The sequence below is a fragment of the Rattus rattus genome, chromosome 3, assembly GCF_011064425.1.
Source record: "Rattus rattus isolate New Zealand chromosome 3, Rrattus_CSIRO_v1, whole genome shotgun sequence".
Taxonomy (NCBI): domain Eukaryota; kingdom Metazoa; phylum Chordata; class Mammalia; order Rodentia; family Muridae; genus Rattus; species Rattus rattus.
Genome location: NC_046156.1, coordinates 60,970,101 through 60,991,658, shown reverse-complemented (window position 1 = coordinate 60,991,658; position 21,558 = coordinate 60,970,101). Strand labels below are relative to the sequence as shown.

Here is a 21,558-nt window from a genome sequence, read left to right as displayed (position 1 = left end):
CACGGAAAAAGAGTGCCCCTAACATAAGCAAGTCTCTTCTCCTCTGGGCACACAGAAAGAATCAGCCTTCCATTTTAGGAAAAAGTGAGGTCAATAATATATAAGCCATCTTCCAGAAAATTACTATGGATTTATAGCATTTAGGCTAGCTCCAGAGAAATGCAACACTTAATATAAATATTATTACAAGAATATCCGTAGGGAAGGAGTTTCAAGGTTCAAATGAGAAGTTTTGTGCCCTCAGTGGCACCCTTAGAGAGCTCTAAAGGTCTAACTCACAATTCTAGGGATTCTGTTAGCGGAGAAAAAGAAAGTAGACTGAGTTCAATGATTGCTGTTGGCCCTGCCCTGGGCAGATACTCCCTTTGTAAACTTTGTATACTTTGTAAACTTCCTAAACACTCAAGGCTCCCAAATGGCCAGGCTCCCCAGAGAAGGAGATCTAGCAGCCAGGTCCTGCCTTCCAGACTTCCTAGATGAAGGGCAGCCAGGCCCCGCCCTAAAGGAAAAAAAAAAAACAAAAACAAAAAACAAAAAAAAACACCACCAATCCCTGAGTTTGGCCCAAGATTGGGCCACATAATCCCTCCAATCCCAGACCACTCAGAAAGCTCCTCCCAAGCCTCCTCCACCCACGACCCTTCAACACTATATAAACCCTGTGTTGGCCTCAGTTTCCCAGGCTGCTACCGGTCTGGGTTTTTTTCCTTCTCAGTTAAATCTCTTGTGTGAAGTTTGTTGTAAAATGTGACTTGGTGGTATTCCTTGGCCCCAACTGCTGGATAGCTTTCCCAGTGGAGCTATGCATCTAAAACCATCTTGACTCGCAACTGTGACTCACCCACTTGGTTTCCATTAACTAAGGAAACATGGATGAGAACATTACATTAAATCAGAACTTAGATCCAAAAGCATAAAGTTGTCTCTCTCACACAGCTGCTTCTATGATCACTGCTAGAGAGTTCTCTGCTAGCTAACCATAGCACAGAGCCATCTGCATTAGTCATGTAGACTGAAGCAGAGCTGCCCCAGTTATCTACAAGCTTAGCATGAGAAATAAATGCCCGTTGTTGCATCTCACTGAGATTTAAAGATGGCTACAGTGTGATCGCTGGTTGATACACATGAAAGCAAGAAAGAAGATCTGGAGTGAGCTCAGGGTGTTCCCAGACAGACAGGCAAGCTGTAGTTCTGCGAGAGTCCATCAAGTACTGTTTTCATAATTCTTACAGTTTTCTTTCCACGGTTTTCTGCTGCGTGGATGTGACATAATTTATTTCATCAACTTCTCTTCAGGCACAGGTTATTTCTAATTTGTAACCATTATGACCAGAACTGCAATATCTTTAAGATTTGAATTATTGGGGTTGGGGATTTAGCTCAGTGGTAGAGCCTTGCCTAGCAAGCTCAAGGCCCTGGGTTCGGTCCTCAGCTCCGAAAAAAAATTTTTTTTAATTATTATTTCCATAGGACACATTCAGCTAGCAGAGCTGAAAGTGGTGGTGCTTGCTTACTTATAACCCCACAATGGGGAGTCGAGACAAGAGGCTTGTGAGTTTGAAGCTAGCCAGTGCTATACAGCAAGACTTAACCCAGATGAGAAAATCTGGGTGGGATTTTTTTCTTTTCTTTCTTTCTTTTTTTGTTGTTGTTGTTGTTGTTGTTGTTGTTGTTGTTGTTTTGTTTTTTTGGAGCTGGGGACCGAACCCAGGGCCTTGTGCTTGCTAGGCAAGCGCTCTACCACTGAGACAAATCCCCAACCCCGTGGGATTTTTTTCTGCAGAACACACACAAAGTCAGATTATTTATCAATTCGATTACTTGTGGGGGGGTATAGAAAAGAGAATGAATTATATATAATACATATTCATTAAAGAAGTAGAGTTCAAAAGCAGACCATTTGATCTCTTTCACATCCTCATGAACAGAATATAACACTGGCCCCTTTACCCCTGAAAAGTCTAAAGTCACAGTGTTTCAATGATCAAGATAACACGGGGGATAAGAACTCACCTGTATGGGAGAGAGATGAACCCCCATGACCTGAAGGGATAAAATGCTCTTTTCTCTAATAAATATCTGTAGTTTCCATATAAAGTAGCCACTGTCACACATGTGAGTCCATGTAAGAAAGAACTTGGAACATGGAGCACATATCCTAACTAATCAGGCAGCACTGTCTAGCATTTAATGACCAATGAAAATCACGATGCTCACAGGAGTCATGAAAGAATCCACAGAAATATGTGGCATGGGCGTGTCCACATACAGACAGTGTGACTGTCTTTAATCCAGCCTCGGAAGGTACAGCCCATGGGCCTCAACGGTATTGGCAAGCACTGAGTTTGATTGGGAAACTCTGACCTAATGTGATGAAAGAAATGGAAGGTCAACTTCTGCACTGTAGTCACACGCACATGCACACACAGCCCCAGTCACATGCACGTGCACCCACAGCACACCCAACCAAAGATATGCAAAACCATGCATACAGCATGTGGACACACATTAAAACTTGGAAAAAGGGGTTGGGGATTTAGCTCAGTGGTAGAGTGCTTGCCTAGCAAGCTCAAGGCCCTGGGTTCGGTCCCCAGCTCTGAAAAAAAGAAAAAGAAAAAAAAAAAAAAACTTGGAAAAAGAAAAAAGAATTGCACATAATTATCAAAATCACAATTATATTTAAAGACTGGTATTTTTTTTCCTTAACAGTGTTGAGAATTGGAACAAGTTCAGTGATCTGCCGCTGAATTGTATCCTCGGGCCTATAAGTTTCTAACTTATTTGAAAATTGAAATTGTCTGCTTCTTCGTGTTTAGTAATGTTAGAAAAGCTCTACCAGAAGATTCGCATGAAGCAGCCATTTTTCTTTGACTACCATTCGTGTTAATAAAAAGTCCCCTGCCAGAAACCATTGATTTTTCCCTTCTTAAAACTGGATCCACCAAATCTTTTCTGTTTTGGGCATCTTCAAAATGAGAGCAACTTTAGAAATAAACCTTCACCTATGCCTGCAGTGACAATTTTGGAATTTTGGCTTCTTTTAAAAACACAAAAAGACTATAAGACTATGTTTTCACTCTGATCCCAGGTGTAGGCGTGAGGCTGCTTCAGATCGTCCACAGCAGCTGACTATGATTTGCCTCATGCTCTAGCAAGGGTGTGATTTTGCCAGCTGCAGAGAGTTTCTGTGATTGTGTGATGTTTGGAACTCCGGGGGTTTATCGGAGGGTCCATAAATGCCCGAGAGAGTCAGGGTGAGTTGTTGGTCATTGTTGGTCTCAGGTTAAGTCATAGTGTGCAAAGAAACAAGAAAAAGAAGAAATTAGATATCCTGATGGTGAGGATCAAACTTACCCCAAGAAACTCCATGCCCCTGATCAGCAGGAAGTAGTCTAACGATAATGTTGCCCCCTTTCCAACCCCTGACTTTATTCAGGGTCTCTTTTCCTTCCTCTCTATCCTTTTTCTCTCCTATCTGGTGTTAGGGGGTTGAAAGGGTGGAAGGAAGAACCCACAGAGTAGCAAAAGGCAGGTTACATGTACCTTTGTATCTTCTGACTCTCCATCTTTGCTCACCACTAACACATTCCTCAAACCCTTTGTCCAATATTCCTATGCAGCCCTGAAATCTCTTCCTAAGCTGCTCCATGGCCAACTTCATCTTACTGTTTACTATTATATACATATTTTCCATTAGTCCAGAAGTGACATCGTCACTGTGCCTTGTTTTCTTCATCAGGAAATGGGACCGTCACACAAATTTCTCCTCCAGCTTTTAACTTTCTGATGGTGTGAGGAAAGCACAGACATGGAGACACTACTCAAAGACCGTCACCAAGTGCTGTGTGCAAGGATGGTTGATGGATCATAGGGCTAAATGTTCCTAATCTTCCCTGTCCTTCCAAGCCAGCAACAGTTTGGAATTTCTGCTAGGCACCTTCAAAATCATAGCAACAGGACAGGAGGGCATCATAGACAGAAGTAGAGGTGCCGAGAAGGGACAAAATATATTGGCCACAGATTCTTCCCACATTCTTTGCATCTGTTCCACCCTAAAGGAAGAAAAATATCTACTTCCTTTAGAACAATGTTCCTCAACCTGTGACTCTCGATCCCTGTGAAGCCAAAGGGCCTTGTCACAGAGATTATGTAATTAGATATCCTGCGAATCATATATTCACATTACAATTCAAAGCAGTAGCAACATTACAGTTATAAAGAAACAATGAAAATAAGTTTGTGGCTAGGGGTCAGCACAACATGAGGAACTGTATTAAAGGGTTGAGGCATTAGGAAAACTGCTTTAAAATTGAGAACCATTGTTTAGAAACTGTCTGTAACTCATACCTGCCTGTAACTCCAGTTCTAGGAGATCCTCTTCTGGCCTCCTGGACCAGGCACATATGTGATACACATGCATACATCAGGCAAAACAGAAAAGAAAATAAATAAATCTTTTAAGGAGATTTTTAAATTTAATACAGCATAAAGTGTAGCAGTGGTTCTCAACCTGTCAGTCGTGACCCCTTTGGTGCATCAAACGTTTCACAGTGGCCACATAACAGATATCCTCCACATCAGATGTTTACATTAGGATTTGAAACAGCAGCTAAATGATAGTTATACGTAGCGATAGGAACTGGGAGGCAGCACAACATGAGCAACTGTATTAAAGGGTTATGGTATTAGGATGACTGAAGACCACTAAAGTATAAGATGAGGATCGTAAGACCATCTCAATAAATACAGGGGAAAAAGCTTTTGATTAAAAAAATCTTGTTGGGGTTGGGGATTTAGCTCAGCGGTAGAGCGCTTGCCTAGCGAGCGCAAGGCCCTGGGTTCGGTCCCCAGCTCTGGAAAAAAGAAAAAAAAGAGAAAAATCTTGTTGAATATCCCTTGATGATAAGAATCCATGAATAAATAGCACCTCACCATAATAAAGGCTACACAGGACAAACCTGCAGCCAACGCTAGCCTGAGTTTGGGTGGGTTTCTGTGTGAAGAATTGTAGATTTTGAAAATGTGGATACTTCTTTCTTTCCTTTTTAAAAGAGATTTATTTTATGTATCTAAGTACATTGTATGTCACTCTCTTCAGACACACCAGAAGTGGGCAGCAGATCTCATTACAGATGGTTGTGAGCCACCATGTGGTTGCTGGGAATTGAACTCAGGACCTCTGGAAGAGCAGTCAGTGCTCTTAGCCACTGAGCCCTCTTCGCCACTGCCCCCCTCGTTTCTTTCTTCCTCTCCTCCTCCTCCTCCATTCCTCCCCTCCTCCCCTCCTCCTCCTTTTCTTCTTCTTTTGCCTGATTGCTCAGCTTGAATTTCTAGTTCCATATTCATTGTTCTGATCTTGCAGGAGAAACTTCCTGTTTCTCCTTGTATTACTAAGAGTCCTCTCAAGGAGCAGATTTTAAAATATCTATTAAAAGAAGATTTATTGGACTGGCTTCCACGATGCAGTCTGGGTAGTCCAACAATGGCTCTCTTATACTGGAGAGGCCAAGAACTCATTAGCTCTTGCTCAGCCCCTGAAGCAGGCACGGAAGGCGGGTGGGTTCCTTTAGAGCAGATGTTCTTCAGTGCTTGCTGGAAGCCTTAGGCTGGGTTCTAATACAAACGAATGACGCAGGAGTAGCAACAGAGTAGCTAAACTTACTAGTGAGAGTGAAGGCAAGAGGACAGAAAGAAAAATGTTTCTCTTATCTTCTCTATTTAGGCCCTTCCCATTTTGAATAATCCGATCAAGGACATTCCTCAGAGCTTGCCTTTGCTTTGATTTCAGATCCATCAGGTTGAAGGATGGTGGTTAACCTTGGTGAACAAGTGAACTTATTATTGGGGTTACTAGCAGGAATATGGGTAAGGCCTCACCAAAGGCCTTCCTATTGTGAAGCTGGGAGCCCACTGCCCAACTTGCAGAGAGCAGACAGGTCAGAATGCACCCTTTCCAGACAGCTCGGCGGATCTAAACCTCTTCTGGAAAAGCTTAGCCCACCTGAGGGTCTTCTAGATAGCTCAAAGTTTAGAGCATTATGAGTCCTAAGCTTCTCTCTAAGATGAAATGTTTGTCTCAGAGGAAATTTCAATGCAACAAAAGTCAATGAATAAAACCCAGTACCTTTTGTATACACCAATAAAAAGAAATCAGGAAAGCAGTCCTAGTCATAACAGCCACCAGAAAGCTAAGGATGCCTGTAAATAAGCCTTTAAAAGTGTGAAAGGTTTCCACAGTGAAAGAAGGGGCTGGAGAGGTGACTCAGCCGGGCGGTGCACTCACTGCTCTTCCAGAGGCTGTGGGCTGGGCTCCCGGCACTCACATGGTGGTTACCGGGTAACTCCAGTTTCATGGGGCTCCAACACCCTCTTCCAGCTTCTGTGAGCATCAAGCCCATACACAGTGCACAGACACACATGCAAACAAAACACCAATACACGTAAAATAAGAACAAATAATTTTTTTTTTTTTGGAGCTGAGGACTGAACCCAGGGCCTTGTGCTTGCTAGGCAAGTGCTCTACCACTGAGCTAAATCCCCAACCCCATAAATATTTTTTTTAAAGAAGAAGAAGAAAGGCATTAGGGACATCAGCAAGTAGAATGAGGTCTCATCATCTGCATCAGGATAATTTACTGTTCGTTTATATGGACTATAATATGGATAATTTACTGTTTGTTTAAATGGAAGCGCTACCCAGAGTGACCTACAGATCCAAAGTAATGGCAGGTTTCATAGAACAAGGAAAAATAAATCCTAAAATGTCTATGGAAAAAGGAAAGACCCTGACAAGGTAACCCTGGGCAATTCTGGGGGTATTACAGTTCTTGGCTTCAAAATCATGGTAACAAAACCAGCATCGCACAAAAGCAGACGTATAAGCCAATGGAAAAGAATTATGGATCCAGGAAATAATCTGCACAGCTTCAACCAACTCACAGGAAGTGATTTGTGTGGACCAAACTGGATAGTCACATGTACAGTATTTAAACTGGGCTTCCAGTCTCTCACTTTGTATAATAATCAACCAGATATAAAAAAATTAATGTAAATCTTGAAACTTTGAAATGCTTGGTAGAAAACAGGGCTGTGCTCCAATATATTGGCTAAGACTTTGGCAGCTCAGGAGACAAAATCAGGATCAACAAACCGGCTTGCGATGGTTTCTCTTGACTGTCTACTCAGTCAGCCTGAGAGCTGGGAAACTGGTATAGCCTGTCCTGGGGGTGTCTGGGGTGTTTACAGAGACCAGTGTCTTCTTTCCTTCTTCCTGCCTGCCTGCCTTCCTCACTTCCTTCCTTCCTTTCTTCCTTTCTTTCTTTCTTCCTTTCTTTCTTTCTTTCTTTTTTTCTTCCTGTGAAGGGTTGGAGACAAGCGGTTCAACACAGGGTTTCTCTGTGTAGCCCTGGTCATCCTGGAACTTCTTCTGTAGACCAGACTAACCTAAAACTCAGAGATTCCCCTGCCTCTGCATTTTTTTTAATCTCCCAAATTCACCAGAGTTCTTTTTTCTTTTTTTTTTTTTTTGGAGCTGGGGACCGAACCCAGGGCCTTGCCTTTGCTAGGCAAACGCTCTACCACTGAGCTAAATCCCCAACCCCAAAGCAGAGTTCTTAACCTGTGAGTCTCTACTTTTTGTGGGATCAAATGACCCTTTCACAAGGGTCACCTAAGACCATTGGAAAACACATATATTTATGTTACAATTCATAACAGTAGCAAAAGTTATAAAGTACCAATGAAAGTAATGTTATGACTGGGTGTGTTAAAGGGTCGCAGCGCTAGGAAAGTTGGGAACCACTGCACTAAATACAGGTAGTCATGGTGGCACAAGGCTATAATCCTAGCACTTGGGAGGCAGAGGCAGGAGGATCAAGTGTCAAGGTCATCCTTGGCTACACAGTAAGTTTGAGGACAACTTGGGCTATGGGAGACCTGTCAACAGGGTGGAAAAACTAAGAATGTATTTCCCAGAAAACGGAACACAACCATCGGCTATTAAAAACTCTTAAAACTGCAGTTCAAAGGTCACTCTAACGTAATTATGGTTTTGTACCAAGATTCTCATATCTATAAAGAAAACCTGACGATAAGATTGAGCTGTAAGGAGGGACCAACGACACAAAGTTATCTCTTATCTCTGCACGATATATATCATCACCCACCCACACATGTGTGTGTGCACAATAATAAATAAAATAAAATCAGATAAGTGAAAACATTTACTCTAGGTTGTTCATGATATCTTTTCAAAGAATCAACATTAGACTTAATAGGTTCTATTTTTTTAATACCTCGGCTTTTCTGTTTTACTTTCTTACTTGCAAGTTCATCTTTATTACACATTCAATTTCTATGAAATTAGGAGGCCCAGTAAATATCACTTGGCTTAGCGTCAGAATTTTTTGTAAATGATATAAGGGCTACTACCATTTTTTTTTTTTAAGATGTATTTATTTCATGCATATGAGCACACTGTAGCAGTCTTCAGACACCAGAAGAGGGCATCAGATCAGATTACAGATGGTTGTGAGCCACCATGTGGTTGCTGGGATTTGAACTCAGGACTTCTGGAAGAACAGTAGTGCTCTTAACCACTGAGCCATCTCTCCAGCCCCAGAACTTTTTAAAATGTGAAATGCCGACTTTGGGGTAAGTTGAGCTGCTAAGTAAACAGAGTTGTGAAGTGTTTACTGTGGTAGGTTGTGTTATTATGTATGGTGTAGGTTTTTGTTGTTTTTGAAACAGAGTCTCATGAAGTCCAATCTGGCTTCAACCTCCATATGTAGCTGAGGCTCGCCCTGAACTTCTAGTCCTCCTGTCTCCAACTTCTGAGTCCAGGGATCGCAGGTGAGCACCACCATACCTCATTCAGTGTTTGGTGTTTGATCCTTTATTTTAATTATGTGTGTGGGTTGGTGCGTATGAGTAAACTGTCCAACACTGGGTGGTATTTACAAGAAAAATAACCTGCTTTAAGACACCATAACCCAAAACTTCTAAGACATTTTCTGCCAGCAATGGAGTTCTGACCTTCATAATGTTTGTAGGATTTTGTGAGTGGGTAAAGCTGAAGATGTTCTTTGTAGAGCGACCTGTGGGAGGAGGCACACTGGAGGAATCCAGGAGACTTCACTAAATGAAATCAACTGTTTGAAGCGCATTTTACCCCTGCACTACTAGTTCAAAGCTTCCCTTAGTGAGCTCGCTGATAACCCAATCACATTTCCTCCAGCAAACAATCGGAGAAATAAGCACCCTTCATCCTGTGGCCAAAGTCTCTGAACTTCAGAGCGCTCTCAGCTCATGGAACTAGCATGGCTAATAACTAGCATAGCAAAACATTGCTGCGAAATAGTTATTTTCGGGGAGCACCAAAAGGAATGCACACAGCGGGACACTGCCCTTGCGGTCTGGTCCCCACAGTGGCTTTACTTTGTAAGGGTTTTATCCACTCTTCCTCATGGTCTGAGTTGTTCCTTACCACCACAGCTCAGTTTCTCTTCCCCTAATCTGGACTGGTTCTTAGCAGGAAGTGAATGTGAATCTCAACGGGGAGTCAGAGTTACAGAAACGAAAGTAAATAAATCCATCCAAAGGCAGTGGAGCGCTAACATTTCCATCTTACTACATACTATCACTGTGCTGGTGTTGCATATGACATAAATAAAACTAATAGAAGTTAAGCAGTTTCCTCACGGTCCAAGGTCAATGTGCTGGAGACGTTAGGGACACCCCTGCTATCCCTGCTTAACCCTGAGGGTGCCTCTTTCTACATAGAGGTTCAACAAGGTGGCCAGGCAACCAGCAGCTTTGTTACTGAGTGTGTGTGTGTGTGGGGGATGCTGGATTCAGTCAGAGCTGGGCACTCTGCAGTAGGGATGGGAAGAGGATCAAGAAATAAGTCACTTCTATCTTCTTGCTGGCTCAGCACCTTTTTTTCGGAGCTGGGGACCGAACCCAGGGCCTTGTGCTTGCTAGGCAAGCGTTCTACCACTGAGTTAAATCCCCAACCCCTGGCTCAGCACTTTTAAAGACAGTAGATGTATGTCTTCTGCTCTTTCAGGAACTGAGTAGGCCTTCTTGTACTCCGATGGCGACTCTCCTCTTCATAGTAATAACTTAAGACAATATGGTGAAACTCACTAGAGACTGAGATACATTTAGGGTTCCAGGCTTTTCTCTCACTTGCTTCCAGGAAAATGGTATAATATTGGTATAATGTAATACGCAGCTTATGTTGAAGGGAAATACCATGCTCTGATTAGTGTTTTCTCAGTTTGACACAAGCCAGAGTTACCGAGAAGAGGAACCTCAGTTGAGAAAATACCTCCATTCGATTGCCTGTAAGGAAGCCTTTAAGGCATTTGATTGATTGATTGATTGATTGACTGACTGATGTGGGAAGGCCCAGCTCACTGGGGGAGGGGGCAGTGCCACCCCTAGGCATGTGGTCCTGGGTGGTATAAGAAGGCAGACAGAGCAAGCCATGAGGACCAAGCCAGTGCGTAGCATTCCTCCAGAGCTTCTGCTTCTGTTGCTGCCTCCCCGTCCCTGCCCTGGCTTCTCTTGGTAAAGGACTTTAACTGTAAAGTGAGATATACCCAAGTTGCTTTTGGTCACCATTTGGTCGCAGCAGCACAAGGCAAACTAAAGCAAAGCTCGGCCCGGGAGCGAGGGGGTAACTGTGTCCGCGCCCACTGCTGAGACACAAGGCTTGTGTGGAGCCCTTTCTCCCTAGCAGGAGCGTGTGTGGGGGGATGGGGAGAGCTGATGTGGTTCCTAGGTTGTGATCATACTCTTTCCCATGGCCCCAGTCACTGTTAGACCAGGTCTCCCTGCCCTAGAGGCATTGCTGTCACACACCCCAGACGTCTGTCCTGTCTCTTCTGAGACTGACTGGAGGTCTGTGAGAGCCAGGGCTGCCTGGATCCTTGCCCTCCCCACTTGGTTATGGCAAACGGTTCAGCTCGGAAACCTCCTAGGGGAAGCTATTTCCTAATGTAAGACTTTCCCCATCCCTATCCTTCAAGCCTCTGGACTTAAGGGCCATTTTTCTCTCTCCCTTTTCCCCAGCCCTTCTCTCTCCTTTCTGTGGCTGAATGATTCTCAGGCTTCTGAGAAGAGTCCTGAGAGACCAACCATTGTGAACCTCTTTATTCCCCTGCAGATTTGAGCAAAAAAACTAGCAATGCTGTCTGGGGGTTGTCTAGACAAACAGTGAAGGCTTCAGAAAAGGGCATTTGCTTCCGTTGCTCAATCCAATCACATGATTCCTTACCCATGCCACCTCACCCCCCTCTCCACCAGCTCATTTCCATAGGTTTCTTCACAGTGTGGTTCCAGTGTATGAAGATCACTTGCCCCTTTGCTGTGTTTGCACAGAGCCTGGGCACCCCCAGTCATGAGTGTGTGAGCCATGCATCTGATACACACCCAACAGGTTTCACGTCTGTGCTGGAGCCTAAGCATTAGAGGAGGAAGAGTCATTGTCATTTGGGTCAGACACTCAGATAGTATCAGCAAAAAGCTTGGTGATGACCCCAAGAGTGAGCATGGAGCTGGTCAGCAGTGCGGCCTTCAGTCCTTAGCACAGGAGGACATTTTGGAGACAAAATTAGAAATATGGGGTTCTTGGCAGTTTCTGGTTAGTGTAACTTGGGCACAAATATTTACCTAATGATTATGATTTGTTTTTTTTTTTAAGATGTATTTATTATATATGAGTACGCTGTAGCTGTCTTCAGACACCAGAAGAGGGTATCAGATCTCATTACAGATGGCTGTGAGCCAGCATGTGGTTGCTGGGATTTGAACTCAGGACCTCTGGAAGAGCAGGCAGTGCTCTTAACCGCTGAGCCATCTCTCCAACCCATGATTATGATTTGTAATTGAAAACACTGCCTCTGGATTCAATTACACTAAGTGTACTTTTGATTCTGTTATTTTAATAAAAACAACTCAAAACCACATAAAGCATAAAGACTAGACTAACTTCATATAAGCAATAAACAAAAATTAAATAAGTATGGCTGTTATAAAGATTCTTTATATTTACCAAGGAGAAAGAAAGACTTTTTGTGTAGACAACGGACTGAAAGAGCGTACCCCAAAACGGGGAGCTGCATCTCTCGCTCCGATCGCGGGGTGGGGTGCCCCCAGGAATCACCAGTAGCCATTCTTGATGTAAAAGCATGAGGTACCTTTATTAACGAGATCCCAGGTCTTAGCGGGATCCCGGGTCGACTCGTATCTCACACAGGAGACAGAGGAATCGACCCCGAGCTTCCAAACTCGGGGGCTTATATAGGGGAGGTTAGGGGCATTCGCGCGGTTACACATGATTGGTCAATTCAAAAGGTGCACAGTTACTTTCGGCGCGAAATTACATCAGCAAGGAGTACGTGCTCTCTAGCAGCTCGGCAGGCAGGTAGGGTGGCTCATCTCACTCAGGGGGGTGAAGGAAGGGGAGGGGGTGGCTACAGATGATCAATGTCCTTGGGGCTGATAGCTGGTTTGGCAAGTCCTATCTCTGGCTCTCCCTCAGGCACGTCCGGCCCTGCACATCCGGACTCTGACAATGAGTAACCTTTTTAAAACTCTAGTTCTGCACATCCGGACTCTGACAATGAGTAACCTTTTTAAAACTCTAGTTCTACAGGACCATGAGGCAGAGATAGGGGGACTGTGTCACACATGTGTTTGATATCACATTTAAATGTGATTAACATTTCCCTTTCCCTAAGACTTGTCTCAAATAAAAACTAAACACAGAAGACTTTCCAGAACGCTGAGGTGATGTTCGAGCATGGCGGATTGAGGCTACAGACATAGTTGTCCTGACATTCCTTTACTTGCCTGGGCATGCAAAGCACATTGTTCAGAACCTCATCTGAGCTCAGGGCTGTAATCCCAGCCCTGGGGAGGTGGAGGCAGGAAGACCAGGAGTTCAAGGTCAGCCTTGAACGTGCTGGAGAGATGTCACAGGAGTCCTTGATTGTCTGAGGGTTTTCATTGCTGCGAAGAAAAGACACCATGACCGAGGCAACTCTTTTTTTTTTTTTTTCACCTTTTTTCTTTTTTTTTTTTGACTTATAGCTCTGAGTCATTTTATTTAAAAAACATGCTCATAAGTAAACTAATGGACTTAAAATTCATCAGATTATTTTTTTAGCTTGTCCTTCTAGTAAGTCTTTAGCTTCATTGATTTTGGCTGCTATATAAGGAGATCCTCCCTTGTCTGCGTGGTTTAAGAGCATAATCCGTCGATGAGCATCCGGGTTCTTTCCTTTAAAGAAAAAGGAAAGTAGGGCTTATACCTAGTATTAATGCTGCTTCCTGTTTTGTCATCTTGGGTTCAAACCCACCTCTATAGTACCCACCACTGAAGGCGGATTTTGGTGACTCTGGAAAACTTGTTTTACTTGAGAATCCACATGCTTCAGTGCCTTGTAAAAAACATGACGGCCTGCGAATCCTGCAGCAGCAATGGTCAATCTGACTGCTACCACTGTACTGGCCATGACTCCACTTCTCGACTCCCACCGTGTGCTCATCCCAGCGGAGCCCACAGCCACACGATGCCGGTGTAGAACGATGGGGCCCGAGCCAGGACTCCCAAGGCAACTCTTATAAAGACATTTAATTGGGGCTGGCTTACAGGTTCAGAGGTTCAGTCCATTATCATCAAGGTGGGAGCATGGCAGAGTCCAGGCAGACATGGGGCTGGAGGAGCTGAGAGTTCTACATCTTGATCCAAAGACAGAAGACTGGCTCCCATATGGCTAGGAGGAGGGTCTTAAAGCCTACCCCCACAGTGACACACTTCCTCCAACAAGGCAGATGAGATTTATGCTTTGTACTTTTGTGAAATTTGCCTTTAATGGGACATTAAAATACATAAACACGTAAACATATAAAGTTTAAAGATACGGTGATGGTCTGAATAAGAATGGCCCCCATAGGCTCATATTTTTACATGCTTAGGGAGTGGAGTGCAAGCATTCACACGTGTGCTCTCTCTCTCTCTCTCTCTCTCTCTCTCTCTCTCTCTCTCTCTCTCTCTCTCTCTCTCTCTCTCACCAGAATGGAACTGACAAGTTGGTGCTAATTGACTACACCTTTCCCTCCAGCTGCTTGTCCCCATAACAAGGATGTATTATTTGGAAGAAAATGAATACTAGTCAGCTGCCTGGGCTCCTACCAAGCCAAGGCTGGTAAGAGTCAAGATGATTGTGACATGTCCAAAGACCCTCCCTTATAACCTGGGTGCCCTTTCTTGGTGACATGTGGACTGTGAACAGACAGAAAAGGTGCCAGCATAGCATATGGCTTGCTTGGTGAACTATGGTTTCATATTTTGACTTTAGGTTCAAATGTGGCAAAAGGCATGGGAGAAAGATGGGAACATATAAAGTTTCTGTCAGCCAAGGTGTAGATCTTGAAAAACATCTCTCCTTAAAGGTTAGGGCAGCAAGGACTGGAGAGATGGCTTAGTGGTCACTGGCTTCTCTTCCAGAGGACTCCTTCAATTCCCAGCACCCACACAGCTCACAGCCCATGTAACTTCAGTCCAGAGGGTCCTGGACTCTTCTGACCTTTATGGGCACTGCCCACACATGGTACACTTACAGTCATGCAGGCAAAACACCCATACATGTAAAATAAAACACATCTCTTTAAGTTAGGCCAGTGTGGTGGCCCACTCCTGTAATCCCAGCACTCAGGAAACGGATGCAGGGCTGTTATAAGTTTGAGGCCAGCCTGAGCTACTTGGTAAGACCTACAGGGAACAGAGGAAGCCTTGAAGGTGTGGAGTCCTGACTGAACGCCCTGTTGATACAAGCATGACCATAACAAGAACCCCAAAGCCTCAGACTCATAAGACGTGAAAGACCTCCCTGGAGGCTCAGAGGCTCAGAGAGGGCTGGTGAAGCCTGTTTCTGGTCTGAACGTGGACCAGAAAATGTGTGAAGAAATGTCCCCACAGCTTTTCCCCCATGTTCATGCCCTGAAGGTTGCTCCCTGCAGAGACTGCACCTACAGAGATTAGCTAAATGTCCCCTTGATCCAACATTACGCCACAAACGCTGCCTCCTCCTCTATCTGCCTGTAATAACCCCTGCCTCATGTTCACCTCTACCTGATAAACACACGGAGCTTCCGGGCTGCTGTGGTTTCCCGTTCAGAGAGCCCCTTCCTCCTGAGCCCAGCTCTTCTGTGTGTGCCTTTTCTTTGCTCCCCTGTGGGTCCAGTGAGGCCAAATTGCTGGAGTTGTGCAGGATGCAGCAAAAACCCTGGCTCAAACCAGTGTGGAGCCAAAAAGGGTTTCGTACACATTCACCCTGCCTTCTCCGTAAAACTGTTGGCATTTCATCTCGGGCTCTTTGCCTAGCCTCTAGCTGAGTAGTTCTCAACCTTGCCAATGGCGTGACCCTTTAATACAGTACCTCAAGGCGTGGTGACCCCCAGCCATAAAACTATCTTTGTAGCTGCTTCATAACTTTAATTTTGCTACTGCTGTGGATCATAATTAAATATCTGATGTCACAACCCGCAAGGTAAGAACCATTTCTCTAGAAAATGTCATTAGATTTTGATATTTCAAAAATATTATCCACACTAGAATTTAAAAAAAGGGCTAATTGCTTTTAGTTTCAAGAGCCTATAGGTCAGAAAGGAATTGAGACAGACTATAATCCATTTTTTTCGTTTTGATGAACTCCATTGCTGGGGGGCTCTCTGTTCTTACTGGTTAAATAAATTGAAAACTGTCCTCGCACTTCGGATGTGAGGGGTGGGTCCAGTCATTTCAGGGACTCTTTACTTCTATTTTTCTAAGCCCAAAGAAAACATCTTCCCGGTTTGGTTTCCAGTTGATGCAATTCACCACCCAGGACTCTTCCTGAGCCTACAAGTTCATAGACACTGCTCACCTTAAAACATTATGGCCTCTACAAAAACAGTGTCCAAGTAGTCTTTAATATCTGGTATCTTTGAAGACAACCTGCTTCTTAAAAGATGAGAATGCAGGGGGCTGGAGAGACGGCTCAGGGTTAACAGTGCTTCAAGCTCTTGCAGAGGCCCAGGCTCAGATCCCAGAACCTACACTGGGCAGCTCACAGCCACCTGTAGCTTCAGAAGGATTCAGTGCCTGTCCACTCTGGGCATCTACACTCACGTGCACATGCCCACACATACAAACACAGAATTAAAAATACAATTAACTCTTTAAAATGGCAGTGTCCACAACCACATTTATGTCACATAAATGTCATTTTGAGACAGGAAATGTGTAAACCATTAAACTAGGAAACAATGACTGAGCATGGCAGTACAATTGTTATCTCAGCGTCCAACAGGCTAAAACAGAAGCGCAAAAGGGTCAAGTGTGTGGGCTACAGAGCAAGTTCAAGGTCATCTCAGACCATATAGTGACTCAATAAAACAGGCAGAAAACAATCACAATGACCATCGCCAGACCCAATGGTAAATTATGCCTGAACCTGTGGTGTAGGCGCCATGATGGCTGGGGTGCCCAAGCGCAGGCCTCTTGATGTCATAGTGTAACGTATTCCTCACAGTTGGGAATAATTCCAGGATTGTGACATGGCCCAGTCCTATCCGCACAGCCTCTGGAGGATATGATGGCGGAGAATTAGCCTGTCAGCTCACTGAGTCAAGTGAGTCCATAAGCTCCCATCCCGTACTTTTCTACAAGCTGCAGTTATCTGACAGCACAGCAATTTCCTGTGCTCGCCCAGCTCCTGAAACCTTCTCTGAGGAAGACAAGTACCTGCTGAAAAGCCGTGTCTCCACTTACGTATTTTCTGTAGTGCACACTCAAAGATAAAAGCAAGCAGAAGGTACTAGGAATCAATTCTCAATATGTCAGCAATGTTGAAAATTTCAGAAAAGCCGTAAAATACACCACCTAAAATTGCTAATGAAACAGTATGGATCTGGGGGAGTTTTGCCTAGAAAGAGACTTATTTCCTTTTTGGCTTTTTGAGTTGGTTTCCTGTGTGTGTGTGTGTGTGTGTGTGTGTGTGTGTGTGTGTGTGTGTGTGTGTGTGTGTGTGTGTGTGTGTGTTTACAAGCTCTGGCTATCCTGGACTCACTTTGTAGACCAGATTGGCCTCAAACTCCTAAAGATCCACCTGCCTCTGCCTCCCAAGTGCTGGGATCAAAGATGCGTGCCACCTCACTAGTATGAAGGAGGTTTTCCTACGTGTCCACTAAGCACTCAGGATTATATGAGTCTTAGGGATCAAACATGACACCAGTCTATTAGAAAGACCCAGGGTAAGAACCACGGCTTGCTGTAAAGGGGGGAGGGGCAGCATCGGGAGCTGCTGGGGGTTGAGGGGGCACTGTGGTCTCATGGGAGCCTTAATCTCTTGATGGCCTTAACAGCACAGTAGCTTACCATGTCCACACTGGTGTATACAGGTTACCTGAAGCTCAGACTCAGACACTCTAATCATGTCTTCTCACCAGAGGCTGCTCCTTTTTCCCTGAGCCAGGTGCAATCCATCGTCAAGAGGTAAGGTTCCAACAAGATGAGCCAGCTGCCTCCATCGTGGGCTTGAAAGCCGTCTTATAGTAAAGACAAACTAGGTTCTTACTGTTTAATTAAGTCTGTTTCTCAAGGATTGGGCTTTGCCTCACCTTGTCCTAGAAAACAGCAGTTATACCTGTGTGTCAAACCAGGTTATTACAACCATCTTGTGCTCCCTCCTTTGTTTCAGAAGGTTGCTATGACTACCATGTTCCAATCACCTTGCAACCATGTCTTCCCAGCTCTGTGATCGTCAATGATCTCGAATTCACCGATGTAGCCTGATGATCTCGAATTCAACGATGATGACTCTAGACCTCGGCCTGATGAGGACCTGGAGTTTGCCCCTCTCCTCGGTGTTGTGATGCCTTTGAGAGCGTCTGCCAGAACATTCATTCTCACAGGGTGACTAGGGTAAAGGGATGGCACATATATCGGATGGATGAACACAGGGCTTTACGAGCACTCACTCACCAGTGAGAGAAGATGGCAGAAAGACAATGTCATCTTTCTTGAATCTTTGGGATTAACACTGGGAAAGTCAAAGGGTTTTGTTAACACTGTACACACAAATTACTGGAAACTATAAAAACATTTACAGGGCACATAGAAACTATTAAATGAAATAAAAGTAACAAAATCAACAACTCAGTGGGTGTAGGATGAGGAGGAAGGAAGGGTGGGAGAAAAGTTTTAGAGAGGGGAGGGGACTGGAAGGAGTGAGGAGAAAAGTAGCCGAGGAAACATGGAGGCTCAAGATGCCTCTCTGCACATTTACAGGTTGTTATGGATATTCTTAAGGGATGGATGTGTACAGGGCTTTGTATGTCTAGAAGAGCAAATTATATCTTATCAATTGGATCAGAGGTTATTGTGTTGTGTGTCCTTTCATGTGGTGATTTAAGTTCAAGAGAGTGTGTGGTGACTGGAGACACGTGTATGTCTGCCATGGTGGCAACTGCCTTGGGAACTAGATGGGCAGAGAGATTGCTGCCAGGCTCAGAGAGAAGCCATCAACAGTGTGATGTGGGATAGAGCACAGCGGGTGAGAGGCTTTGCTGACTGAGACGAAGATGCCTACCAGATATCTTGGGGCACTGCGGTGCCAGACCTAGGGGGATAAAAGACAGCATTTTTTTTTTTTTATAATTTTACAGCAACAAGTGGAAGAGTTTAACAAAAGAGGAACCACTCCAAGACAGAAAACAACCCTAGACAGCACCTAACAAGGACCAAATAGGGGAAGAATGAAGCAAGAGACTGAAGGTGCATTGAAGACGTCTCTCAGTTCTTAAACAATATCAAAGTACATGTTGGACTGGCAAGATAGCTCAGTGAGTCAAGATGCTTGCCGCAAGCAGGAGGATCTGAGTTTAATCTTTAGAACTCATGTAAAGGTCGAAGGAGGACTGACTCCACAAAATTGTCTGCCCTTTCACCTCTACGCACACACACACACACACACACACACACACACACACGCACACGCACATGCACATGTTATAATAATAAGTTTAAGGGTTGAGAGATGGCTCAGTGATTAAGAGCACTGACTGCTCTTCCAGAGGTCCTGAGTTCAAATCCCAGCAACCACATGGTGGCTCATGGTGGGATCCAGGACCCTCTTCTGGTATGTCTGAAGACAGCTACAGTGTCCTCATATAAATAAAATAAATCTTAAAAAAAATAAGTTTAAAATTAATGAAAACATTAATCAACAGATTTTATAAGGCTAACCCATCAAACGAGGTAAATCGAAATTCATAACTCTGCCCCACCCCCACCCCCAAAATCAGCAGGTAAAGAACTATTGACTTCTGGACGCAGAAATCAAGTGCAAGTGCTTCAGTATGTGGAAAGTAATTGTCTCTTAGAATTCTGTGTATAGTAAATCCCTAGAACCCATGTAAAGGCTGAAGGAGAGAATATATATAGCTTTCAATAATCAAAGCAAAATAATGATGTTTACAGGGAGGAAGGAGACCAGAAACAATTCATCATAGGCAGACAACAGACCAACATGAAGAAAAAAAAAATGTAATACTGCTTCTGACAGAAGGGAAAAATGGTCTCATGAAGAGAGAGATACAAAATGAAGTGTGGGGCAAGACAGAAGTGAATCCATGTGGATAAACCTAAATTGCTATTGTGTCTCAGTTACCACTGCTGCGATGAGACACCATGACCAAGGCAAGTTGAGGAAGGAAGGGTTTATTTGGCTTACGCTCTACCGCACTGTTCATCACCGAAGGAAGTCAGGATAGGAACTCAAACATGGCAGGAACATGGAGGCAGGAGCTGATGCAGAGGTCATGGAGGGGCGCTGTTTACTGGCTTGCTCAGCTTACTTTCTTAAAGACCCCAGAACTACCTGCCCAGGGATGGCACCACCCACAACGGGCTGGGCTCTCTACCATCAGTCACTAATTAAGAAAATATCCTACAGGCTTGCCGACAGCCTGATTTTATGGAGGCATTTTCTTAATTGGGGACCCCTCCTCTCAGACGACTTTAGCTTGTGTCAACTTGACACAAAATGTCCAGCACATATTAACTATATAGAATCATGTGAATGATTTTCTTGCGTACGTTAGCTTTTCGTCACTGTGACAAAATGCTGTGAGCTAAAACAAATTTTCTTCCTTACAAGTTGTTTATCTCAGGCTTTTCTCTTTAGTCACTTGGCCTTGCTGCTTCAGCCCTGCAGCGGCCCTGTGCGCTATGCTGAGTGGGCAGGTGGAGGAAGCCTCTCTACCTCCTGGTGTCAGAGGAGCAAAGAAACAGAGAGGCCAGGGTCCTAGTGCCCCCATCAATGGCACGCCCCAGTGTTTTAACTTCCTACTTCTTTTTTTTTTTTTTTTTTTTTTTTTGGTTCTTTTTTTTTGAGCTGGGGACCGAACCCAGGGCCTTGCTTCCTAGGCAAGCGCTCTACCACTGAGCTAAATCCCCAACCCTCAACTTCCTACTTCTTAAAGGGTCCACCCACCAATAATGCCACAGGCTGTGGATCAAGTCCTTAACACATGGGCTTTGGAAAGATATTCAAGATCAAAACTATGAAGGGTTAAAAATATTTAGACCTATGCTAAATAATAACAGCATATATGCAGAGTGAGACTACTTAGAAAAGTAATACGAGATTGTTATTTTGTCTGTGATAAAGATGGGATTGCCTTTTGGTTAGGGTGTGTGTCACAGTCAGAGAATTCTAAGACAACTTCTAAAACTTCTATGAGTTAAAATAAGTTTTTTTTTCCTGTTCATTTTTTTCCTTCAGTGTCTGTCATAGGGTTTGAAGCAGAGTAACACATGCCTGTAACAATAGACCAGGTTTTGTCTTCTTTTGACTGTAGATGCATCCAGGCTTATAGTGAAAAATGGTCACTTGAGATACAATGTTGCAAGTGGGCCAGAGTAGATAAGACTGGATTCAGGGAAGCCAGTTTTTGAACTGATATAAGAAATAATGTGTGGAGGAGTGCCGTTGATGATGGGGCAAAGAGTCGGTAGAGAGTCCAATAAATCTAAATAACTAAACCAGACACAAATTGTAGTATTGAGATTGGAGTTTTTATCTAAGGAAACATACAAAAACTAAGTCTTCAAACCAAAATTCGATTATGTCTGTCTTGATTCTGCCCCTATATTGCCTTTAATTTTAATTCCTCTTATTTCTTCTTTGATTAGACTTTTACTTCTGTCACCCACAGACTGACCACCTTATAAACACGGAGACAAACACCGAAGCATCCATTTGAAGTTAAAATTTGAAAATGGGGGATCAGAAATAAGAGGCGCGTGCAGCCTGAAAGAATTGATTTCCAGATAGAACGGGGTCAGGCGAGTCAGACGCTCACAGCTTTCTCTAGCATTAATTCTTGTATAAAAGCATTTGTTTTGAATGCGTGAGCTTTTAGCCAATAATAAGATCAAAGCAAAGCACACATCTTGTTAAAGAAATTAGATCTTTCTATCCTTCAAGGATTCTCCTATAGAGA

General features: G+C 43.9%; 1 pseudogene; it reads right to left on the bottom strand.

Annotated features, from left to right (window-relative positions):
- Nucleotides 1-13,157: 13,157 nt before the first annotated feature.
- On the bottom strand, nucleotides 13,158-13,523 carry LOC116895792 (annotated as a pseudogene).
- Between the last annotated feature and the right edge of the window lie 8,035 nt (nucleotides 13,524-21,558).